Below are 26793 nucleotides of genomic sequence, written 5' to 3'. Positions count from 1 at the left end.
AGAACTGATATACGTATATGAAATCCGTGTGTGTGTGTGTGTGTGTGTGTGTGTGTGTGTGTGTGTGTGTGTGTCTGTGTCTGTGTGTCTGTGTGTGTGTGTGTGTGTGTGTGTGTGTGTGAGAGAGAGAGAGAGAGAGAGAGAGAGGGAACGCCATTGAGCCTAGTTAGCGCTACTTGAATGAACATGGGTTTGGGCTTATTCCCTTTATCCCCAGGAGCACAGGCAACTTACCAGTAACTTTACCACTGAAGAAAATGGATCCCTCTCCCCAGCTTTTCATCTCAGTTTGACTTATGAGACTTCACTTTTAGCCACAGTTTTCTTCCCCTGAACATAGTGCTTCTCGAAATGAACAAAATCTAAAGTGCACATGCCTCTGTCTTTCTTGATTCTTATCTTCACTGAGCACAGAGAAGCAAGAATAAAACACCATCCTTTGTAACTACAATGCATCCCCATGTCTCAGCGCATCTCTAGCTTGACCGCGTGGGTGCCTCAGCTCTCTCCTGGTTCATCTTGGTTTTAGAGGCTGATCTGCAAGCTTCTGCTCGTTTGCTCCTAAGTACGTGCTCCTAGAGAGTTCATACCATCTCAGAGTTTTAATCCCTTGTCTGTAGATGAGCCTCAGATACGTATGTTCAGCTCTGACCTGGCTCTATGATCTGGTCAGACACTTGGCATGGCCCATGGGCCGGATTTCCTAACCTGTCTTTGGTTTACCTTTAACCTCTTGTGGTCTAGGAGACTTCATCTTTATCTTGCTTCAATGCCTCAGTCCAACCCAGCGGATCCACATTTCCTGAATTCCTTAGATGATGAGCTTCAGTCTTACCTCACCCTCCTCCCTCATCTGCAGTAGACAGTCTTCATGTGTCCCTTCTGTCTGCCTCTTGTTCCTGTGTCCATTGCTACAAGCCCAGCTGTGCCCTGCTGTTGATGGCATACATCTTTCCTTAGCCATAATTTCCCGACCCTTTTGTTTCCGGTTACTTCTGCTCCGTCTCCTGGTTTGCCATTAGGCAAATTTAAAGTGGCCTGTTTCGTTTCCTTTTCTACTTAAATTCCCAGTGCTTCTTCCCCTTTTCAGATTTGATTTCAGATTTCTTGAAAATCGTGTGTATGGGTGTTTTGCCTACAGGGATGTATGTACACATGTGTGCTTGGTGTCCATGGAGGTCAGAATAGGGTATTGGATCCCCTGGATCTGAATGACAGGCGGTTGTGAGCCACAGTGTTGGGAGCCAAACACAGGTCCTCTGCAAGAGCCTCAAGAGCTCTTCACCACCAAGCCATCTCCCCGGCACCCCCATGGCCTGGGCCTTCTTACCTGCCTGCTTTGTATGTTTTTCAAGTACTTCGTTATACACAGTAACCACTTGCTTACTGAATAAGCAGGAGGCTGACTGAAATAAGGAAATGGTGTCATATGAACCAGCTTGAAGCTGCACTGATATCCTTTGACCTAGTATGTGGGGGGAATCATGGCTGATTCATATCTCTATTTAAAGAATGGAGAACATGACCAGAGATGTTCCCAAAGTACAGCTGCAGGGAACCAGGGACGACAAGGATAAGTTTTTTTTTTTTTTCCCATCTGAGACTCAGTTTCCTTACCTTGAAAGAGATAATACGGAGACTATTAAATGTTATCTGTTAAGGTATCCATTGTGGGCGTCTAACAGATGCAAAATAAATCCTACTTGGGATTCAAGAGTGTGTGGTGTGTGCGCACGTGCACACTCGCGGACATGCCTGTGGAGGCCAGAGGACAACCTCAGGTGTCATCCCTCAGGTTATCATCTGCCCCTTTTTTTTGGAGACACGTTCTCTGCCTTGCAGGAAGCTCACTCAGTCGTCTGGCTGGCCAGCCAGCAAGCTCACCCCCTGCCCCCCTGCCCCACTGCTGGGGCTGCAAGCACATACCAGTGTGCCTTTTGTTTTTATGGGGTTTGGGGATCGAACTCAGGTCTTTGGGTTTGCAGGGCAAGCACTTGCCTGACTCAGCTGCCCCCCCCCACCCCCTCCTTATGCCAGAAGAAGAAAAGACTGGACAGGCTTGGTGATGGCACCAAACAGTGAAGTTTTAATGTAAAGCACAGTCTACAAAACCCGTATGTAGCCAAAATTGAACAGAAATGAGGACGGTGTGTAAAACGTGTTAACCGATTTTTATTCTAACAAGTAACCCTGTAATTAGAGGTGTTTTTTTTTTTTTCCTCTCTCAAACATGCTTGTAGGTTTAATTACAAAAGGACACTGCCTTGCCCAGGTCTAGTGCACTCTAGAATCAGTGTTGGTCTGTTATGATCTTCTGACTCCAGATCTTGGCCTATGTTTCTAAACACTTTTACCAGTTTATTTAATTTCTATTTACTTACTTTCTAGGTTTATATTGCTAAAAAAGGAGCATGACTTCACAGGTTTACTCTTCCACTAAAATATTTGAGTCACACTTTGATTTTCGGTAGGTTTATTTTCGAACCTTTAAATGCTTGGTCGGTGGTTGGGAGAGTCTCAAAACACCTCACCAGTATCAGATCTACTTACAAAAGAGGAGGAGGTCTTGCATTCTCAGGGTGGGACCTGCCGGAGGGTAGCATGCGTTCAGTTCAGCAGCATCTGTTCCCATGCCTCTATCAGTGACAATGGGTCAGAAAATGTCAGTGAGTGTCTTGGGACTTCTTATAAGTCACAGGTATGTGAACTGTCGGCTTTTGAAATAGCTGCAATCTGCATCGTGCGCTGAATTTCATTTTTGAATACTTAGGAATCCTGTAGAGATAACACTTTTATGGATTTAACATTTTATGAAAATCCAATTTGCAACTGTGACTAGCCCTTTCCCTTCCGCGGTCTACCTGACAATAACAACTATAATTAGCTTTTATTACCCTCCCTTATCAGTTAAGGATGGTAAAATGAGCATCAGAAGGATGTAAAGTTAACCTTTATGTGCTAACTGCCTATATAAATTCTCTGAAAGGCCTATCACACTTCAAGAGAGAATCTAAGATTGATATTTAAAACATCTAATTACGTTAGCTCTTTGGTTTAGCTTGTGAGTGTCATGTTGTTTATAGGATCAATTTGCCTTCTCAACTAATCAAAATAGGGACTGAATTGTCTATATGAAATGCACATTAGGTGTGTGTGTGTGGGGGGTGCAGCTCCTGCGCTCCGGAAGCCGAGTTTCAGTTGGGAGATGTCTGCAGCCCTGCTTGTGTCTGCTGGCCCTTCTGTCTGACATGATGTCCACTCTCTGCCCTCTCATCTTCTGGTCAGCACCTACACATGTCTCAAGCACAGCCACATACCACCCTACTCACCTGTTCTCTCTTTATTTTTTAATTTATTATTTCATTTTATTTTGAGACAGAATCTCTCTATATGTAGCTCTGGCTGTCCTGGAACCTGGTTCTATAGACCAAGCTGGCCTTGAACTCACAGAAATCCACCTGCCCCTGCCTCCCAGGTGCTGGGATTAAAGGCGTGTGCCACCATGCCCAGCTTCTGTTCCCTTATTAAAATGTGTGTGTTTGTGTGTGGGCGTGCATGCATGTGTATGCGCATGTCTGGGGTGCATGTGGAGACCAGAGGTTGACATCGAGTATCTTCCTCAATCACTCTCTACTGTGCATACCAAGGCAGGGTCTCTCACTAGGTCGGCTAGTCTAGCTGGCCAGCTTGCTCCCATGTTCCCTTGTCTCTGTGTAAAGACCTCTGGGATTCTAGGCAGTCTGCAGCGTTCACCAGCGTGCGTGCGTGTGAATGCCAGGGAATCAAACTCCTGTCCTTGTGCTTCTGCAAGTGCTTTACCCACGGAGCTTCTCCCTGGTCCCTTTTGTTCCTTAGCTGACACAATGTTGCTCTGGGGAGTTGGCGTAGCGGGTAGAATGCTTGCTGCACAATCACGAAGACCCAAATTCAGCTCCCCCTCCCTGACTCAGTGCTCATATGAAAAAGCCAGGTGTGGTGGCACTTATGCAACTGTAACGCCAAACCAGGGCAGATGGAAGTAAGATTCCAGAGGCTTGACCAGTCTGGCCTATTGGACAAGTTCCACATTCAGTGACCTGCCTTGTTCCCCACAAATAAGTCAGAAAGTAAAGGGAGATGACACTGAATTTAACCTCTAATCTCTAAACACACACACACACACACACACACACACACACACACACACACACACACACACAACTGACAAATGGTGTATATACCTCATCTCACAGACTTACCATTTTTTTTTTGTAATGACATTAAAAGGCATTTATTTTCAAGCATATGATGCATTAAGTATACTCACCACGCTCTACGATAGACCTCTAGAATTTATTCCTCCATCTAAATTTAATATCATTTGACTAGCATCTCCCTTATTGTCCCCCATCCATAGTTCCTGATTGCTCTTTGCTTCTGTAAGTTCAACTTTTTAAGTTTCTATATATGAGTGACAGGTACCATGCAGTATGTGTCTTTCCGTGCATGGCTGGCTTATTTCACTTAACATAATATCACCCATATTGATCCATGTTGTTTCAAGTGACAAATTTCCACTCTTTTGAAGGATGTATAGTATTCTGGTATGTGTGTATACACACAATTTCTTAATTTGTTTGTCTGTTGATCAACACTTAGGTTGAGAACACAGCCTGGTTCTTGTCAATAGTGTTTTAATGTGCGTGGAAGTGCAGATCTCACCCCCAAACTCCGGTTTTGATTCTTTTGGACATCTACCCCCCCAAAAATGGGTCATATGGTAGATCTGTTTTTAACATTTTAAAGGAACCTTTATACTTCTTCCCACAATGGCCAAACTAATTTACATTCCCACCAACAGTATGCAAGCGTTCCCCTTTCTCCACATCCTTCCCAGCACTCATCATCTTTTGGTATTTTTGTAATAGTCATGCTAACAGCCATATATATAAATATATAAATGCATATATATTGTATATGATATGAAAGTAGACAGGGGAATATTTAGGAGAAGGAAGACATGGTTGCTGTTTGTGCACATACTGGCTTTAAGCAAAGGTCAGTCATTCATCAACATCCATACTTGGACCAGGGGAAGGCCTTGTCATTCCTGTAGCCTGACCTGGGATAGCTCTTGTCATTCCCATGAGTCTGAAGCATTGGGGTCGTTGACATGGCCACATTCATGCCAACAATACGCATTCACTCAGGACTTTATCCACTCCCCACAGATAAAGGCGTTTAAACACACATAGGCATGCAATTATAAAGATTAGTTGACAAAGAAAGGCAGAGTGCTAGAAACATCAACAATGGCTCATAGACAAGTGCTCTAGGATCTAAGAGGAAAGGAAAGACAAAGTTGGTGATGAACGAGGGCATTTCGGTCAGGGTCAGAATGAAGGGTTTGAAGGCACATAAGAACTTAATGTTCTAGGACACAATTGGAAAGGAAGTAGTGGGGGCGGGGGGAGTGGAGTCTCAATTGGCAAATGGGAAATACGTTAGGTATATCAGAAGATTAACGACAGATCAGAGGGATCGTGTTGTTTGTATGGGATTAGGAAAGTGAATGGAGGCAGAATTTAGAAATTATCCTGGTGGTGATGAGCAATTTCAGGTACATAGTGAGCAAGAGTAATGGGAACAGAGTGTGGCTTTCTGGATGGTGATATGGTAGTGGTATGTAAGTGGGATTGGGCATAGGAGAAATGGGAGGTAGAAAAATCAAGAAGCTCATCCTAATGTGGTATTGAGTCAGGAAAGACTGAATGGGAAGTGTAAAGCTACGTTAACTACATGTGGGCAATGGGGGGAAATGGAGGACTTGAAGAGTACCGTGGGCCACACAGAGAAGTGATGAGTACACCATTAGACACTTGGGATGTTTGGAGGTTTCAACATACAACCACACATTTTTAATTTCCACATCCGTACTTGTTCATAGAGAAGAGCATGTGAGAAGACTCTACAGAGTTAGGAGTGTGGCACCTTGGAGAAAGGCGAGAATATCACGCTCCGCTGAGGGGAGTCTGGTTTCAGAATGAAAGGAGCCAATGAAGACTGTGGAAACTGATGAGTAAGGCAGCCTTTTACGAAGCTTACAATCACCTCCACTGCTCCCCCTGTGTTCCTGGACTCATTGAGTGGTGCAGCTGTCCACCACCCAGCTCCCCATCCACAAACAGGGTTACCCAGACCCCTTCTTTTATTTCATCCAATCTCCTCCTTCCATTATAGGTGTTCAGTCATTTTCTCTCCCCAAGGGCTACATACCTCTCTGTCCCATGGCTTCTATCATCACCTGAGCCCCGCTGAGGGCCAGCTCCCCTCTCCAGGTGGTTTCATCTTTATTCCCCCTGCTCCAGCCCTTGTGGTTTTTCTAAAACACAGACGTGACTTTGTCACTTCTCATTGATGCCTCCTTAGTGAATTGTATCTCCGTGAAGATGTTGAGGTCCTGTACCCAAGGGCCTACAAGTGCAACCTTATTTGGAAATAGGGTGTTTGGGGATGATCAAGATGAGATCATTAGGATGGAACGTAATCCAATATTGCTGTCTTCCTTTAAAAAGGGGAAATGTGGCCACAGAAATGTAAGTTCAGGCAAAAAATCAGAGTGATGTCGTTATAAGCAAGGATGACAACGGATGTCTGGAAGCCATCAGGAACTAAGACAGACATGGAGCAAGATGACACACAACTTTCAGAAGGAGCCAATGTGCCAGCACCTTTCATTTTAAATTTCTAGCTTCTAGAACTTAGAGATAATACGTTTCTGTTACTTTAGATTATTTACTTTGTGGTCATTGTTGCCACAGCCTTGGGAAACTAATACAAACCTTAAAACAGTTCTCCATTGCTTGGAGAGGGTGATAATTAATATTATGGTTAAGTTGGCCAGCCCGTAGCATACCAAGGTACTCAGTCAAATACTACCTAGGGTTTGGTGACAGTGCCTTTGGGTGAATTTTGCTTGGAAGTTTTGACCGTACAGCAGGTGGCTCTCCCTAATATTGATGGCCTTCATCTAAGTCACCAAAGGTCTGGATGCAGGGAAAGGCAGACTCTGCCCACTGCCCCCACAAGATGATGTGAATCGCTCACATGAGATGCTGTCTGTGGAAGAGATACTTCCCCTGGCTGGTTGCCTTGGACTGGGACACGGACTTCTTTTTCCCTTTGCGCCTAAATTGAAAGCCTGGTTTTTCCTGGATCCCAAGCCTACTAGAGTTCACACTAGATCTGTATCAGGGACTTTCCCGAAGGTTTTGTTATATGTCAGCACTTGTGATCACGCAAGTCAAGTCTTAAAAATCTCTTTGGAAGTATGTATACATCCATATAATACAGCACACACACACACACACACACACACACACACACACACACACACACACACACACACACACACATAGACAGACATATATATCTTAGTCTGCCTCTCTGGAAAACCCTAAGACTCAGGGTAAATTTAAGATCTGTAACCCATATTGAAGATCTGCCCTGAGCTGAACTCTGTTCAGCCTCCACCTGTCTCCTTTACACACGCGCACACACACACACACACACACACACACACACACACACACACACACTCACACATACACACACACACACTCCCCTCCCCCACCACGATCTGCATTCTTACTGGTCACAGGACTCAGCTTCGGTCAGGTTCGCTATATACCTTGCTTTCTCCCAGCAGTAGTCTTTCTCATGTATGTTTCCTGTGATTTCAGTCCTGTCCTTGAAGGCCAGCTTAGTCTTCTGTATTAATTTTTAAACAGATATCTATGAAATGCCTGGTGTCCTGTTCAGAAACTAATAAACACAACTCAACCATCAGCCTCCTAGAACTCTGTATCTTGTTGAAGACCATCAGCAAAAGACAACAAAACACTAGAGTCCAGTGGAAGGTTAGAAGCCATGAGACACACACACACACTGTGGGAAGTGCTTTAGCTGAACTCCAAGTCTGTGATGTGAGAAAATACATATCACGCCCTCACACCATGGGCACTCAGCAGAACTCAGGACTCTGGGCTACAGGATCCTTCTGAAGACAGGGAAGCAAAATGGAGCCTAAACACAGGAAGCTTTGTAGTTTACATATGGGGCAGAGACATGTTCCCCACCCATCCTGTGTTCCACTTTGCTATAATACAAGAATCCTGGGGGCGGGGAGAGAAAAAAGGTCTTAGCTGTTGCTGTGGGTTGAATATTTGTCCCCTCATAGGTTCCTGTGACAGTTTGCCTGCCATTGAGGCAGCACAAGGAGGTGAGGCTTTAAAGACGTTATAATCATGAGGACTTTGCCCCTATGGGTGGGTGTTGTGGAATATTATTTCAACTAGGCAAAGATGTGTTATATTTGTTTATGCTGTAGAATATTACCTTAACTACATAAAGGTGTGTTGTTTCTGCTGCATTAGTTTAATTATGTAAAGATGTGTTGCATTTGTTTCACCTTGCCTGCCTAAGGCATCTGATTGGTCTAATAAAGAGCTGAACAGCCAATAGCTAGGCAGGAAAAAGGATAGACTGGCAGGCAGAGAAAATAAATAGGAGGAGAAATCTAGGCTCAGAGAAAAGAAGGGAAGACTGAGAGAAGGAGGAGAGGATGAGAGACGTGCCCAGGGCCAGAAGCCAGGCCGACACCAGCCAGCAGACAGGAGAAGCAGGGAAATAAGATATACAGAAGTAAGAAAGGTAATGGGCCCCGAGGCAAGAGGTAGATAGATAGAAACAGGTTAATTTAAGTTAAAGGAGCTAGCCAGAAACGTACCTAAGCTAGGCCAAGCATTCAAAACTAATGAGTCTCTGTGTCGTGATCTGGGAGCTGGTTGGTGACCCCAAAGAGAAAGCCTGGTCCAGGTGGGGCTAGTGACCCCAAAGAGAAAGCCTGGTCCAGGTGGGGCTAGTGACCCCAAAGAGAAAGCCTGGTCCAGGTGGGGCTAGTGACCCCAAAGAGAAAGCCTGGTCCAGGTGGGGCTAGTGACCCCAAAGAGAAAGCCTGGTCCAGGTGGGGCTAGTGCCATTATAAAAGGGGAGTTCAGCTCCTTTTGCTTTTACCCTTCACCTTCCTCCATGTGAGGGCATAGTAAGAAGACCCTGCCAAACCACACCTTCGACTGGACTGCAGTTCTCCAAACTGGGAGCAAATGTGTTTCTGTTCTTCTAAATTATAAGTCTGTGGAACTGTGTGGTAACCTCACAGAAGGGACCGGGACAGAAATGTAAGCAACTCTCGCAGAAATAGCACATTCAGTAAGAATTGGGGGTGGTGTGGGGGGTTCTGATAGTAGGACCTGAGGACCAAGAGGGGGAGGTGGGGTGTGAGAAAACCGACCCAAGATGCACAGCATGCAATAAGTGCAACTCCAGGGAAGGGAACCTGGAAAGATGGTCAGGGGAGGGAAGAGAGGAAGAAAGGAAGAGAGTAAGTACAGTGAGAGAAAGAATATCTCAGAGTGCAAAGACTTGGATTTCCAGATGGAAGGGGATTGGAAGAACCACACACAGTGGGTGCACACAGACCCACACTAACTATCCTGATAACCTCACACAGTGGGTGCACACAGACCCACACCGAGAACTTTTCATGAGAACCTCTCACATTGGGTGCACACAGACCCACACCGAGAACTATCATGAGAACCTCACATAGTGGGTGCACACAGACCCACACTATCCTGATAACCTCACACAGTGGGTGCACACAGACCCACACTGAGAACTTTCATGAGAACCTCTCACGTTGGGTGCACACAGACCCACACCGAGAACTATCATGAGAACCTCACATAGTGGGTGCACACAGACCCACACTAACTATCCTGAGAACCTCTCACGTTGGGTGCACACAGACCCACACTGAGAACTTTCATACAAACACTTCAGGACACTGACACTGGGTGTAAAGGAGAAATCCTGACATTTCAGAAAAAGAAAATCAGAAATGATATAGGAGGGACTATTAAATTAGAAAGACATCAGCTTTCTCAACAGCAATGCTGTAATCTGGAACACACTGAAGAGCCCTTCACAATTTTGAGGGGAAAAAAAGTGTTTTCCCGGGTGAATATCTGAGAATGCAAGTAGGCCATACGTGTTTTCAGTTGTTGAATGTCTCAGGAAAATTTTGCCCCATGTATTCTGAGGAATCTGGTAGAGGATGCGCCCCATTTAAACAAGGAAGTGGACTCAGAGACTGGAAGATATGTGGTTTCCAGCCGAGAGCAGAAGAAAGAGCTTCCTGGAATGAGGCTAAGACAGATGACCTTCTCATGCCGAGGGGCACAGACCATACGGAGGATGGGGACTTCAGAGGGTCCTCTCCAGGATCGCAGGAGAGGGGTGGATGCATGCTTTGTTTTTGTTGGGTTTTGCTTTGTTTTGTCTTACTTTAGCTCTGTTAGAGGATTCTATGTGGTGTTCAAAAGTATGTAGGAACCTAAAAGATTAAGAAGATATAGAAGCATAGTGCATGTCATTACCCAGGAACGTGTTTTGTTTTATGGTTTGCTTGTTTGTCTGTTGTTTGTTTTGTGTGTGTGTGTGTGTGTGTGTGTGTGTGTGTGTGTGTGTGTGTATAAAGCTTTGTGTGCCTTTGTGTGTGTGGGGGGGGTGTATAAAGCTTTGTGTGCCTTTGTGTGTGTGAGTGTGGGCACATGTGTGCCTCTGGGTGCATGTAGGTGGTCAGAGGACAAACTCAGATGTCACTCGTTGCTTTCCATCTTGTTTGACACGGGCTTTGTGTGATTCCTCATTTCATAAGGCAGGCCCTCAAGGTTCCTGGAATGCTCCTGCCGTCACCTTTGGTCTCCCTGTGGGAGTGCTGGGATTAGAGACACATACGACCCTGCCTGGATTTACAGGGGTCTGGGGACTTGAAATCAGGTCATTACACTGTGTGACAAGCATTTTACCCACTGAACCATCTCCGCGGTTCAGTTATGACTATTTTGATAGTCATTATAAAAGCTGAATATTGATTTAATAAAAATATTGCTGTAACTTGTTTTAGATAACAGTAAGTGAGACTCAAATTCACTTCCAAACAGGAAGTAGAGAGAAGTAGAGGTAAGTGTATATAGTTGTGTCTATGTACATGAATCTAAGTAATCAAGATATAGTGTAAGTACAGCATCTGAAAGTTTGGAGCTAATAGTGGAGGAAAAGGCTGCGTTTGTTGAGAACTGTTATCTCTAGGGAAGAGAAATCAGAAGGATAATTGTCAAGAGTGTTGCTTTACAGCCCTGGTGCAGGGCGGAGGGGCTTGGACCTGCCTCAACTGAATGTGCCAGGCTCTGCTGACTACCCATGGGAGACCTTGCCTTGGAGGAGGTGGGAATGGGGGTTGGATTGGGGGTGAAGACTGGGGGGCGGGAGGAGAGAGGAGAGGGGAATCTGTGGTTGGTATGTAAAATGAATAGAAAAATCTCTTAATAATAAAAATAAAATTTTAAAAAGGATGCAAAAAAAAAAAGTGGTGCTTTATAACCAGCCTTGGCGTTGGTAATATGCAACTTCTAAATGATGTGCACACATTCATGTGGTTAAAAAGAATAGTGGCACAAAATACATATCCAAATACTCATAGCAGTGCTATTCATAGTACCAAAGCAGCAGACCCATCCAAATGGCCACCAACTGACCAATGGGCCGTAACTTGTGCTATTGCCTCAAACATGGGACATCATTCTTTTATGAAGAAGAATGAAGGGCCAGTGAGATAGCTCAAGAGGGAAAGACATTTGGTGCCAATCTTGAAGCTTGATTTTCATTCCCGGTGCCCAGATGGTGAAGGGGGAGAACTGGCTCCTCAAAGTTGCCTTCTGACCCCCACTTATGTGTCGTGGTACGGGCAACCTCCGGAGTAAATAAAATAGAATGTAATTAAAAGTGAAAAGGAATGAAGGTAGTGACGCACGGTACAACATGGATGCACCTTAAAAACATGCTAAGTGAGGAAACCAAGCAAATACACACAAAAAGACATGAGCTTGTTTGGTCATCAAGGAACACACCTGTCATCTCAGCTGCACTCAGGAGGCCGAGACAAGAGGATTGAGAGTTCAAGGCCCACCTAACAAAACTCTGGCTTAACCAAATCAGAAGGCTACAAGAAGCCATGGTTTCATTTATGTGATATGTTGAGAACAGGCAAATCCATAAAGACGGAAATAGTCATTGTGGAAGGCTGAGGATGTAGGAGATTTGGGTAAGCGGGAAATAGCTGATAATTGGTACTGGGTTTCTTTTGGGGGTGATAAAAATATTCTTGAATTGTATAGCATAATGTGTATACAGGTCTGGTCTTATGATAAAATTACTTTGAAAGCGTGTTATACCATGTGCCATAGACTCATATGCCAATAAAGATACTATTAAGCTGAAGAAAGTAATATCTAATTCATGTGTTATGGGTATGGAATAAATCAAATAATGTATGTGAAAGGTCTAGTCCACAGCCTGGTATAAAGATTTAAAAAGCAGTCGGCCCTCTCATCCCACTTTCTCCGGGACAGGCAGTTTTCCCAGATCACTACACCTCAGTGCACTTAATCCTATCAACAGATGCACAAAACAGACACTGGTCTTATCCCATCTTCTAGATGAAGATCTGGAGGCTGAAGAAATTAAGACATCTGTCTAAAGTCATACAACCAGTTCATCAGTAAAGTTGACCTTTGACCCCAGTTACCTGATCCAGACCTTTTACTGGGCCACTCTCCTGTGCAGGTGATCTGGTCTTGGAGATTGAGGTCATGACTCTAGAGCAGGCCTGGGTGTCAGATGAATTCAGGGAGAGCAGGAGGTGTCGAGGCAAGGTAAAGCAGAGGAGGGCTCATTGGCAGAGGGGGCAGCAGAGACACAGAGCAGATGGGGGTGGGGGGGGTAGATATATCTGGGCACAGAGCTGAAGGGAATGCTGTCTGCAGAGAAACTAAAAGCAACAAAACCCAAAGTTACCCTCCTGTGTAACCATCACAAGCAATTTTAAATACTGGCAGGGGGAAAAAAGGCTTGCCTGGGAAAGTCTGTTCTGAGACGGCCTCCACAACTGCTTCCCCTGGGTAGATTTTCATTAGGAGAGATGCAGGTGGGGGGATTACAAGGGAGGGACTTGAATGATGAAATCCAGGATGTGGCTGGGGGCAGTGACAGGTGGCTGAGGAGGATCAGAGCTGAGCTGATGCTGAGAGAGAAGGGGCTGTGTCAGCTGGGTGGCGATAAGCAATGTCCTGCTCGGTGGCGTTCATCTTCCTTGGTGTAGGCACAGTCGGGATCCAAGTCACTGCAAGCAGAACCAGAGTCTAGCTGAAATTCCACATGTTTCACGTCAGCTCTCCCCAAATCTGTGCCTGCTTCACATCACGCTGCTTTCCCTGCCCTCCCTTGAGCATTGGCTTACATGCTTCTCTGCACCAGACTTTGTCCTCCCCGAGAGCAATGGTTGTGTTTTCATCTGTCTCAGTCACCAGTTCTGGCAGACACTCACACACTAGAGGAACCGAGGCATGAGTGTGTTTTTCCTCTTTTTCATTTATAGATTTCCTCCCATCTCCTGCGATCAGGCAAAAGCACGTACAGAATGTTCCTGCTTTCTGTCACCCAGGTAAGCAAAATGTGGATTGGTTCCTTTTCATGAGGCACGCGGCCTTTACTCCCTTCTGGAACCACAAGTATGCAGTCGCAGACAGGCACAGGCACAGTCTGCACACACTCCCCTTAATAAGACCATCTGGGGAGCCCTTCTGCAGGACCCTGAGTGAGGACTGTTCCCAGGAGGGGAGGCCACCAGCATTTCACTGCTGTGTCGTGTGGTCAGTCCTGTGTGGACAGTGTCTGAGTGTTTCTTTGGATGAAGTCAGGTGCCCTGGAACTCTCTCTGCCACTTATTAATTGGGGTCCTACTCACTGCCTCACTCTTGCCTGGGCCATCCATCAAAAGAGAGTCGTCAGTTCGTACTAGAACCATTTCTAGAATGTTCTTTAGGATCACATCTAGAGAAAATTGAACCTTCTCCACATCTGCCCATTCTTTAGCAGACCCTCTTGCCCAATAGGAGCCCTGAGGGGTTTCTGAGTAGGTGCCTCATCGGGCTGATGCCAGAGATAAACTGCAAGACTTTATCTCAGCATTGGAAGTTAAAGCCAAGAGCTTTTTAAGGAATTCAGAAAAGCCAAGGAAGTCCAAAGAGCAGCCCAGTGTGTGGAATCGTGCTGTGCCTTGATAGCAGTCATGGCTCCTGGAAAACACAGATACCTGTCGAATGAGCAGGCCTCTTCACCATCTGACCCGGGAGCCTAGCTGCGGCTGATGTCTGTCCCCAAGGCTAAATGACAGCATCTCTGTTACTGATGGAAACACACTGACTCCAGGAAATGTATAGATGATTGTACTCAATATTCAGTCAGCACAGCTCAGATCTGGTCTGTATGAAGGAATGAAGCTAGCCTGTTAGTGATAGCTGCCTGTATGACGCACTTGTGTCCTTCACGGGAAACGTCTAAATAATTGAACTCTCTAATTGGGTTAAAGAGATCCCTAGCACATGGGTATTCTATAAATAAAAGAATGAGTAAATAAGACAGTAAGGAACCTTTCCTCTACGGGCCCTGTGCTTAAAGAGATCATTTTGTTGTCTTTGTACCAATAAGATCATCATCAAGAGAGTGGGAAGGGCTGGTTCTAAAGAGGGTGGGGGAGTGAGGGAGGTTGGTTTTGGATGGGCAGGCTCTCCCGTGGGAATCCCTTTCAGTTTGTCTCAGGTGCATACCACCTTTTCCCTCCGATCTTTCATTAGAAATGAATAATTTGTTTACCCCTGCTGGAAGTAGGTAGGCTCCTGGGTTTTGCTTTTAGCAACTAGAGTCAGACAAAAGAGGTCAGCCAGCAAGCTGACCTTCGCTCCCTATCTGTGATCAGAAGGGTTTAAGTCGCCCAGGGCCTGCTGAGAGACCCAGGGAACCAGCAAAATGCTCCTAGAGAAGAGGAAGTGGAAGGTAGCTTCTGGATTTCACTGTGACCTGTGGTCAGGTGATTTGGGGGAGGAGACACGGAAAAAAAAAATGTTGAGTAAAATGTCCTTATAAAGACAAAATCTATTTCTTTCCTGGCCGGTGATTTGTCACTGTGGTTACTTCCTGCCTTGTGACCACACACCGGGGCTTGACAGGGCTGCTCTGCAGAGCTGAAGGACTAGTGTTTCTGATCACACAGCAGTGCCACCAAGGACAGTTTCTCAACAAGGTAAAGTTGCTTCTTGTTCCTTGGCTGGTTGGGAGTGTTTGGGACACCGCTCGGTTCTGCTGCTGGGGACTGTGGATTTTGCCTTGAAGGGGCTGAGCACCTGTCCTCCTCTGAGCCTCTGCGTGTGCCCTGTCTCCCTCTAAGGACCCAGGACCTGCAGCCACTTAGGGTGGCCGGGGATGGGGAGGGTGTTCTCTGGCTTAATTCTTGCCAAGTTCTCTGCGGTTATCAGTCCCCACTCCTACCCCCTACCCCACCCCCAAAAAAAACTGAGTAATTTTTCCCCATCTTTAAAGCCAAGCCATGTTTTGATACTCACTGATTGCTCTATTTCAGGAAGGCTATTTACTCTGATTTGGTCAACTTTAAAATGTTTTCGGGAAAGTGCATATTGATCATTTAGACTTTGCTGCTCATTATACTAATGGGGGTGGTTTGATTTTTAGCTCCTGTGGTTGTTTTCTTTAAAAAAAAAAAGCTTCCTTATAGTCACTCAGTGGATATGTTAACATCTTAGGTCCTATGTTTCCCAAATGTGGGGCTGGTTCTGTGAGTGATTTCTGACAATGGGGTTTTTAATGCCTGTATTTTCTAACTACATAGAATTAGAGGTCTCCTCCCCTTCATCTAGTCTCTAAAAATAAAAGCAGTTTGTGTTGGTGGCTTGTGCCACTTTTGTAGAGAGGTCTGGATTGTAGAGAAGGCTGAAGGCCATGCTTCTGAATGCTCTGGTAAATCCCGGAGAAAGAGGCCTCCTGTCTGCAGAGGAAATTCTCTTAAACTGGCGGAGCGCAGAGCCTTGAAGTGTTGAGGCATCTGTCTATCAGCGTTGATTTGATTCTGACTACTAGTCGAACCCAGGACACACGACGCGTATAAGCTGTCCAGCACGCATGCTGAAGGCCAGGCTTTCTTACTGTCGGAAACCGCTCCAGCAAGGGCAACTTTAAAACGAGAGCAGAGACCAAATTTTTCATTAGCAAAACACGTGTGATGGCTTGTCAACCCACACCTTGATGTCAAATGTACAAAGAATTTCTCACAACTGGTTTCTATTAGATGAACTTTAAAAAAAAAAAAAAAAGAACGTCTGTGTAGGCAAATTTAAATGGAATTCACCATTTTTTCTGTAAATGTGAATTTCTGGAAGTTGCGCTGACCGTGTGTCTTCACTTGTAGTTCTTACCTGGCTAGATTTAAAGTAGGAAGTAGGAAGGCTTAAGGCCCAGAAAATACTGGAAAAAAATATACTTCAAATATTTTAATCAGAGATAGTAATGAGAATTAAATAAATGAAGATATGAAGGAATGTCAACATTTTCCCTTACATTTGGGAAAGAGCAGAAATGAACAAGGCAGAGTTAATGCCAACCAAGTGTGTATTGCCGAAGCATCCACCTGCCAGGCCACCAATGCACAGTTTCTTACTCGAGCCAGAAGCCTGGAGGAGGGCTCTTCCGGGCCTCAACCCTGACAAAGATACCATTGCTGCGGTTTGCAGTAACTGCTTCTGGGGCCATTTCAGCAGCCATCTCTGTCTGGTAGGACTGCTTCCAGTTTTATATCCTTCGCATGTTATACCTTGCAACAGTCAGTAACGTTGGAAAGAGTTCCAGTGTTTTAACTTGATTGCTGCTTCTCTACCTTGGAACCTTTTGGGGAAGGGTGGCCAGTGAGTAACGTTTCATTCCTATGTGTGTGTGCTTAAATTCAGAACAGAAAGAGGACCTCTGCAGCCTCTCAAAGCTGCAGGCGCTCAGTCCGGTATACTTTAGAACTGCCTAATACCTCTGTAAGGTGTTGTATTGTATGGACTAGGGGATGATAACGGGGAAGATGTCAGTACGTATTCTGTACAACCCCGATTTTTCAGAAGGTATCTCATCTGAGCTTGGTTGAGTTTCTGGATATGGAGTGTGTAGATCTGGGGAGCTGAGTGCTGCAAACCTGGTCCCTTTTAAGTGCTCACTGCAGCCACAGGATTTCTTGGAATCCTCTCAAGTGCCTTGAGCTATCAGGAGTGGGCTTAGGTGTAGAAGTTGCTGGCCCAAGGTCATAAGAGTCAGGGTGGGGCAGGAGGTGGCCTGGGTTTCAGGAGCTTAGGCTGACTGTGGTGATGGGGGCCTACCTTCCATGAAGCATGCTGCCCCAAGGAGAAGCTTTCATCATTGAAGCAGACCAGAGAGTCTAACACAGTTGTTTTTGGGGTGTGTGTGTGTGTGTGTGTGTGTGTGTGTGTGTGTGTGTGTGTGAAAGAGAGAGAGGGGGGCGAGGGGAATTCAAAATAGAAAAAGAAAAAATATGTAGGACACTCCTTGGTAGACAGATTTCATGTAACATGTAACGGCGGGAATGATTCATTAACAGTTTTACTAAAAATTTTTGTACCCTCACGAATTTGCCTCAGCCCACTTCCTCAGCCTTATTTCATGCCACTTCCTCCTCCGTGAACCCTCCCCCTCCCCGTCGTCTTGCCTACCCACCTTCTGGGTGTACTAGACCGCAAGCCACCAGGAAGTTCCATGCTGCTTCACTCTTTTTCACTCTGTTTCTTTAATGCTAGTCTCTGTAAGTCTTCTGGCTTTTTTCAAGGGTCACTTGAAAGAAACAGGTCTTCCCAGGCTTCCCTGTCCGCTGCTTCCTCTACTGCTGGGCCTGAAGATTGCCTAATGCTTTGCCTCAGGGTCAAGATAGCATTGATTGTATCTTGTTTTTCTTTTTTCTTTTCTGTCCTGCCCCAGTCACAGACCCCAGTTCCTTTTGTACCTCTCCTGGCAGTAGAGCTGATGATGATATTGATTGGAATGAATAATTTGTCACACAGTTTTTTTTTTATGAATTTGTTACATAACATGAAAATACCTAATTTCGCTTCCCAGTTTAGTGCTTGGTGAGTTCTGGTGGAGACTGCTGTGAAGGAAGATGGAGCAGGCATTATTGCATCACACCTTTGGTCTGCATCCTTCCAAGCCCCATCCTTCATTTTAGCCTCACAGTACCAAATGGACATTGACTTCAAGAAACGTGAGAAATTGCGCAGTGACTTTACTTAGCCTTCCGACAGAAGTGACAAGAGTCCATCGTTTTATTTTAAACACGGTCACAGAAGTGCCACCCGCTGTCCCCACACAATCTATTCCCTAGCCAGGCCTTCATTTATGTCAGTGAACACAAAGACACGTACTGGGAACTTAACTCAATCACTCTGTGCTGTTCTTAGAAAATTCTCAAGTGACCTTTTCTTTTTTACGTAAAGAGTACAGGCCCCTCTGCACACCCAGGGGAGACAGCAATCAAATCTCAAAATAAGGCTATAGAAGATAAAAATGAAGAAATTTCCTGGTTCAGCTTGAGTTTGAGAAGAGCTAACCCTTTTAAGGTCGGATTATAAAGTCGTCCGACTTTATAACTGATGACAGATGTTACAGCAGAATGCCATGGTTTAGATGAATAAGTTTCTCCCCAGGATTCTTTGGGGGTGGGGGGTGGTTGCCTCCCAGTTCACAGACATCCAGTGAAGTGACACTGTTCAGTTCGTGTACTGACCAACGCAAACATCAAAGTGGAAGCTGGAGCCCATCAAAATCGCTAACTAGCCTGTCAGCTGACTAGGCGAGCTTCAATTTCCCTGATTCGCTAAGATGACAAGGCACTTCTGACGGCAAAACTGGTGAGGTGGTAAGAAGTTGCCTCCTGACTAGATATCCGGCTCCTAGGGGAGTCTCGCTCCAGCTGCTGAAGCGTGGTGTTCCCAGGTGGTGTTTCCCTGTTGTTTTCCTCGGCTTCCTTCTGACTCAACTTCCTGTCTTCACCACTGACTTCCTGTTTCGGTCTGTCAATTTCCATCATTGCATCTGTCTTCCCATCAGTTGCATAACAGCTCCGTCTTGTAAGATATTGCGAGCATCAGAGGGAGGGGCAGCGAGGAGGGATCTCAATTCCCACCCTAGTTAGTAACAGCTAATGCACCCTCCTCCCTTGGAACTGGGCATTTCTCTAAGGGCTTTGATTGTAAGAAAGCACCAGTCATCACTGCAGTCCTGTGAGGGGAGGAGTACTGGCATCATCTCCATATTTGACAACAGGTTTGTTCGTGCATGTATTTTGTTGAATTCTCTTTAATTGGAGGAGTGCTGTATCAACTGTTGGATTCCAGAGACAGTCCCAGGAACAAACAACAAACTTTAGTGCGAGCGTGTGCTGAAGCTCTAAAGTTGAGCTCAGATGGTTGTAAGTTTCCCCGAAGAAGTGCAGCTGTGGCGCGGAGGAGGCTTTATGAGAGACTGTGCTGTTGCCCTCATCATCACCATGTGCTCAGTCCCGTGCATGTGACTGTAATAGGCGTTTACCATGCACTGGCCATACAACGTGATCTCTTCCTTTAAAATCCCAGGAAAGTTCTTAGTCTTGGAAGTTAAGAATAACTTCAGTCAAGTGGCATTCATGTTTTTCTAGTGTGCTGACTGACGGTCACAAATAAATTAATTTAATTTGTACACCTGAGTGCATATACCTAGAATTACACAGTAATTGCCAAATGTAGGTGTTCTAAAGACTGGCTACCCATGAGAGATCGTTGTAACTGTGCGTGGAAGAGCAGAAGTTGAAAGTGACCCGCTTGGTGAGTTAAAATACATGGTCTGCAGCTTCAGAGCCGGGTCTGTGCCAGTCCCCCTTACGAGCTCTACAAAGGCGATGTCTCAAATATGGCCAGTGCCCCACCCCCCAGGAAGGAAAAGCTGTTCAATTGAGGAACCAGCAAAGCCATGGCTCTGTGGTTGCAGCGCTGATTCTTAGTTTAGTTGAGCACAAGTTACAGGGACCCACCTAACCCCCCACTCTCTCTCAATGAACATGTATGGAAATCAGAGGTTGGGGCCTCCACAGTGAAGAAACTGAGGCATCACCTTCAGCCACCAGGTTAGTTATGCACGTGAATTGCAGCCACCAGGTTAGTTATGCACGTGAATTGCAGTCACCAGGTTAGTTATTGTACAGGAATTGCAATCACCAGGTTAGTTATTTCATGAATTGCAGTCACCAAGTTAGTTATGCACAGGAATTGCAGTCACCAGGTTAGTTATTGTACATGAACTGCAGTCACCAGGTTAGATATGCACATACATTGCAGTCACCAGGTTAGTTATGCACATGAATTGCAGCTACCCAGATGACTTGTTTTCAGTTTTTTCTCTGCTTACACTTTTCAGAGGGAAGTGGCCTAATGGAATAACTACGTGGTATCTAATAACCTGCATTTTGCTTCCTTATCCTAGCAGTCACCATTAGAATCTATCCAGGGTATGTCTCTGAATCAGTGAGGTGGGGAGCCACCTGAAAGTGTTTGCTGGGAGCTGTGTATTGCCCTAGGTACCACTGCTCAGGCAGAATTCCCAGTAGCGTGAGTATGTCCTGTTCACTGCAAGCAAACTCTCTAAAGTTGGGTCCTTTAGCTCCTTGGCAGCCTGAGCTCACAGTAGCTGAGCTGCCTGAAGGAAACATCCGAAATCCAAATGCTCTGAAAGTCAAAACTCTGTGGCTGCTGAGATAATTCTCAGGAAGTTTCAGATTCTGGACTATTTCAGATTTCAGGTGTTTGGATAGGCGCTGTGAAGGTATCCCTAGGTCTGCAAAACTCTGGAGTCTGCAACACTCCTGGTCCCGGGTGTTTTGGATAAGGGATGGGTCATCTGTATTTCTAGTCTATCATAGCCGTCACTAAGTGACTGCGAAGGGCAACTTAAGGGCGGAGAGGTCTGTTTTGGCTCATCCTTCAGAGATCACCGTCCATCTGTGCAGCGAAGGTTCGGAGACTGGAACCATTGTACCAGTGGAGCTGGGGATGTGCAGGTAGACTTATTCACATTTAGATCTGGTAGGACCAGAGCCAAAGGTAAATACCACCTTCAAGGCCTACCCGAGGAGACTCCCTTCATCTAGCCAGACCAGAGACCCAAAGTTTGCACAGCCTCCCCAAACAGCATCATTATCTGGAAACCAATTGCTGAAACACACGGAGCCTGTGGGAAACATTTCAGACTCAAGTCCTAACAATTACCTTTGCCCAAGGGAGGGCAAGGGTGATATCAATTCCTTATGGAGAAATTGAGGTAACAGGTACCAAGAGAACGTAAGGGAGAAAACGTCTGTAGTCTTTCATTGATGAGCTCCCTTCTTCATCCTCAAACTGAATTGAGCTGTCCGTGCCATCCCCAATGGCTTGTAAACATTTTTTTTTTTTTTTTGGTTTTTCGAGACAGGGTTTCTCTGTGTAGCTTTGCGCCTTTCCTGGAACTCACTTGGTAGCCCAGGCTGGCCTCGAACTCACAGAGATCCGCCTGGCTCTGCCTCCCGAGTGCTGGGATTAAAGGCGTGCGCCACCACCGCCCGGCTGTAAACATTTTTTTTTTTAATTTCCTCTTTGGGATGATGGAGGGTGGTGAGCACCATGGAAACTTTCGGATGACCCCCTGCCTCACTGTCTTTCGTGTGGAGCGCTTTCATCAAAGCGTCACCAGTTCAGTTTCTTTCCTCTGACCACTGAGGATGACCGTTGGGACACTGCGGCTCTCTGTTGATGATCAAGGGCTTTCGACTGTGCTTTCAGGGCCTTGGTTCTCCCTCCAAGTCTGTTCAGATGTCTGTGTTTTAGAAACTTGTAAACATTGGACAGATTTTCAAAGCAGAGCTTGTAGTCTCTGTTCATGGAAAAGACAGGTACAGTGTGTACAGTGTGTAGAAAGGGAGCACGTGGACACAGATTTGGATTCATATTCTGGCTTTGACCATATTGGACACTGAGCAATCTCTTGACTCTCTGAGGCCAGTTTCTTATCTGTAGATGGAAGCAGCTACTGTCTGTTTTCTGAGATGTCCTTGGATCCATTGTGCTCCGCCATTTTTCTGTATTGCATCTGTGGGTATAGCTACGTAGATCACCGCTACATTTGATAGGCATTTCAAATTTCTAACTATTTGAAATACAGTTGCTATTTTATTTCCCCAAATAGCTATGTATAGTTGGTTATTATTGTCTCTTTATTTCGTAAGGCTTAGGGGGTGTTTCATAAGTGATTTATCCACAGATCATAACAGTAGCTGATAGTCAAGATTCACAGTTAACCTCTTCCATTTTAAGTGCATAATTTCTTAAAAGTGCAAGCTATGTTTGTTTAAACTACATTGTTGAGGACTGGAAAGATGGATCAGAGGTTAAGAGTACCTGCTGCTCTTGCAAAGGACCTAGATTCAGTTCCCAGCACCTACAAGACACTTTGTATCTCCAGTTCCAGGAAATCTGATGACCTCCTCTGGCCTCCTCCAGTACCAGGCATCACATGGTGTATACACATACATGCAGACATAAATACTCATACACATTGGATAAAAATAAATCAATCTTAAATAAACCACATTGTAGTCAGGCATAGTGGTGCATGCCTATCATCCCAGCTCTCAGAGCCTAAGGTTGGAGAATCGAGAGTCCACCCCATTCTACATATTGAAACTCTGTGTCCTCTACCATGACCAATAATAATAATAATAATAATAATAATAATAATAATAATAATAATAAGTCTTCAGTGTTCCTGTCTGGAATTGAGATTGAATGATTGTTCCTCATGCCTCATTTTCTATCAGTTAGAGATTCCAGCCGTAATAATAATAAGTCTTTAGTGTTCCTGTTTGAAATTGAGATTGAATGATTGTTCCTCATGCCACATTTTCTATCAGTTAGAGATCCCAGCTGTGTGTTGGGTCTTCTGGTTTAGCAAGCAAATATGTGCTGGAGGGTTTATGACATGAAGTCTAACAGTTTTGAAAGTATTAGACTACATTGTGTAGCCATTGAAATTTCCCTCTTGTGGCACTTAAAATTTTGATGAAAGTAATGTCCCATCATAAACTGGTATTAGTAAATATTTGCCAACCACCTGGGACTTCTCCCCCCCAACCCCCCGTGTGTGTGTGTGTGTGTGTGTGTGTGTGTGTGTGTGTGTGTGTGTGTGTAATGGACCTTGTCATCAGAAAATCTACAGGAACAGCTCCATTGAGCCCACTGAGAATGAGCTCACATTATTAAGAATAAATTGAAGTTTCTGTTGCCATTTCTAATCTACAAATTCCGTCCCTGGTTTTCGGCTCAAACTAGAATATAGAAAGCACCTGGAGAGTTGGGGCGTGACCAAGTAGGGGGACCTGGAGTGCAGGCCAACAGAACTTGTCCTAACACTTGGTGTACACAAGGGGAGGACCGTCAGGGGCCTTTAACTCAGGTGCCCAAAGTGCTCTTACTTCTCATGGGTCATGGTGGATGTGGTTGGGCTTTTCTTAACATTACTGTGTATTTTCCAGGTCTGGCCACACTTCCTCAACTGGTAGAAGGTACTTTCCACTATCAGTATCTCAGGCAAGTCAGAGCTCAGACACCCTTAGAATAAGGTTAGTTAATATCAGTGCTGGCAGCTTCTGGTACCACTGGCCAGGTCTGCACCATCCGTGGGGCTTCTAAGACTGTGAACTGGGAACTGGCATAGAGCTAAAACAAGGCAGTACAGCTCTTTTAGAGATAGACCATGGTGTGAAACCTAGATTTACACCCACATAGCGTATACAGCGTATACACAATCAAGTGTGACTTCTGGGTGTTAACTGTAATATTTTTTACACGTAGACTAGAAAGTAACTCTGCTCCCTAAGATAAGTTTGTAAAAGTTCTGATCTTTGTGTTTTCTTTTAATGTCTACCCTTTCCTCCCACTCCTCCCTTGTTTCATTTACTGTGTATCTCAAGACTTGGGGATTTCCCCCCCCCCAAAACTTTAGGTTGTCAAATTTTCATCGATGGTTTTCCCCACAACTTGGTGGGACCAAACTAAGGTTTGGGCCAGTCTACTTCTCTCTTTCAGACTAGCAACTGACTCACTTCTCTGCTCTTGAGGGCCCCATTTTCCCACTTCTGGTTCCTTCTTCTCCCTGTAGGGTTTTCTCAGAGACCATGTTCTGAGGAGGAAGCAAGCACACACATAAACCAAGGAAATCATTCTAGGTGGAAGCGTTCTGTTACCTGCACTGAGCGGGTGGAGTTAGTGAGCATTGCCGTATAGCCCGGGTCACTGACATTTCCCTCCTAGAAAGAAGAGACGCACACTCCCATGCCTCCTTTTGGCGGGCTTCAGCATCCACCATCCCTGACTTCAGCCATGCTGAGCCAGCAGCAGCAGCAGTCTGTTCGTTTTTGCTTGCCTTTCGTTTTGCAGAGCGGTTTCCATCTTATTTACAGGAAACACCCCAAAGTGAGTCCCTAAGACTTAGTTCCATATCGCCTTCCCTTTCTTTCCTTACCCCATCTCTCTTTCCCATCCCTGCCCCTCCTGTCTCCGCCCTCTCATTTCCCTCTTACCATCTTGTCTCCTCCCATCCCCTTCCTCTAGCCAGTCCCCTCTTTCCCCATTCCCAGGCAGAATCCTGGGCTTCCTTCTCTGTGGTCTCACAGAACCGTGATGACATCATCTTTAAACTACTCAGGACAGTGTAGCCTTTCATGTGCACGGTGGTGACTCTCCTTCACTTGACTGTGTGTCCCTGATGGCAGCTTTTATTTTTAGTACCCAAGACAAGACTCTGCTTCATAAAACAATAGTGAGGATAACCAAAGTTTGCAGGTCTCCCAAATACAGGACGCTTTCTCCACGGGAGCCATGGGGACACAGGCAGGAAGGACCAACCCTGGTGGTGGCCTTGCTCACTCATCCTAACACTTCCTTTATGATGTAGAGGAACTTGAGAGAAGAGACATTTAGAGAGGTCTAGCCCTGAGTTTGTAGGAGTTCAATCTAACACTAGGACTTTGACCTTTTGGAGTTTCCTTTTGGGTCACCCTGAGGAAGAGCAGAGAACAGAAATAAGAATCCAGTAGCCAGGGCCCTTGGAAAGTGAGGAGCCTTCCCCAGTTCACAGCTACATGACCTTAAGCTGGTCACTTAACCTCAACCCCTTCAATAATGCTCAGTGGTGAGACCTGAGCATCATGATGCAGATACAGCATTCAGCAAACATGAGCTGCTGTGTTATCGTCCAGGTCTTTCCACGTCGTTTAGCTGCAGTTTTCTCTGATTCTAAATGACTAGGCCTCTCTAGAGGCTCTGGGTTAAAGAGCGCAGGAGAGAGGGGAAAGGCTGACTGACCCTGGAGAACTCTCCTACTCATCTGTGGAGTCTAAACGTCTTAGTTCATTTCATGCTGCTGTGTCCACACGCCTGAGGCTGGGCATTGTCTAAAAGCAGAGAGATTTATTTCTTTGTTTTAGAGGCTGGGGAGTCTAAGGATGAAGGGCTACATCTAGTTAGTTCCTCTTCGTCATCCCATGGTAGTGGGCAGAAGGCCAGAAAGCACAGGCAAGGAAGGATAAGAGCGGGTCAGCTCTCCTCTACCAGAAAGGAACCCCTGCCATATTGACAGTAAATGGCCAATGAGGACTCAGTGCCGAACACTATCATTAGCCCAACTCCCTCCAACACCGTTACATTCCGGTTCATTTTTTAACACATGACATTGGAGGATACATTTGAACCATAGCACTAGGTGTCTTCCTCTAGGACTGTCTTTATTTCTCTCCAGGGGTGGAACAAATTCTTCCTGTGCCTCTAAGGAGTCCTCCTGGACGCTATATTGAATGGTGTATGTTTTCCTTACTGAACAAGCTACGTCCTGTTTTTGTATTCTCTGCATCTAACCCAGGCCCTGGGTGAGACAGATATTTGGTGGATGTCAGTTGAAGGGATAACTGATTGATGAGTTTGCTTAGTGGGACACATTTAGAATTGCCAGAGGATATAAAACCAGAGTTTTATAGCCCAGTTGACGATATGCAAATTACATTCAAGTAAACACTCCACGACATTCTGATTCTGTGATTTTTCTTTACATAAACTGTCTTGGCTATTTTTAGAGTTAAAGAAACATTGCAGAGATATTATGAAGACTCGCCTTGTGCCCATCACTTAGTTTCCATGACTCTAAATAGATGGGCTTTTAAAAAATATTTTGTTTATATATATATATATATGTATATACACTATTGTTTTCTGGATGCTTTTTTGTTTGTTTGTTTTCTACATGCTTTCCTCCAAACTGATTTTTAGTTGACACATGAAATAGTATGTATTTCTCATGTGCAACATAGGTTTTGAAATCTATATACACTATATAGAAATTGTTAAATGAGTGTGTTACCTCATAGTTACTTTTTAATGCAGCCAACCCTTTCTGTCCACTTCTTAGTATTTTCAAGAACGCGGCATACTGTCATCAACTATAGTCACCATGCTACACACCAGCTCTCCTGAGCTTATTCGTCCATGCAATTGTAATGGTGTACTTGTTGGACCCACCACCAACCAGCCACTTCAGCCTCTGGTGGCCACTGTTTCAACTTTTCAAAAATACTCTGCAGATGAGGTAGTATTTGTCTTTCTCTGTCTGTCTTCAGGGTTGTCTATGTTCTTGCACTGACAGATTTTTTTCTTCCTATTTTTTTAAAAGAGAGTAAAT

General features: G+C 45.2%; 1 protein-coding gene across 6 annotated transcripts in view; it reads left to right on the top strand.

Annotated features, from left to right (window-relative positions):
* Positions 1 to 26793, top strand: part of Lcp1 (lymphocyte cytosolic protein 1) — a 93684-nt gene that overhangs the window by 21952 nt on the left and 44939 nt on the right. For 2 of the 6 annotated variants that reach the window (XM_052732741.1, XM_052732736.1), the window contains exons 2-3: positions 13538 to 13603; positions 15168 to 15241. The exons of 1 other annotated variant lie outside the window; for it this stretch is intronic. The gene's annotated coding sequence lies outside the window, so the exon portion shown is untranslated. 3 more of the 6 variants (XM_052732737.1, XM_052732739.1, XM_052732740.1) reach the window with 3 other exon arrangements.

The sequence above is a fragment of the Peromyscus californicus genome, unplaced genomic scaffold (assembly GCF_007827085.1).
Source record: "Peromyscus californicus insignis strain IS unplaced genomic scaffold, ASM782708v3 Scaffold_12__1_contigs__length_115047231, whole genome shotgun sequence".
NCBI lineage: Eukaryota > Metazoa > Chordata > Mammalia > Rodentia > Cricetidae > Peromyscus > Peromyscus californicus.
Note: the sequence above shows the minus strand (reverse complement) of the source record. Positions and strands in the feature narration are given on the sequence as shown.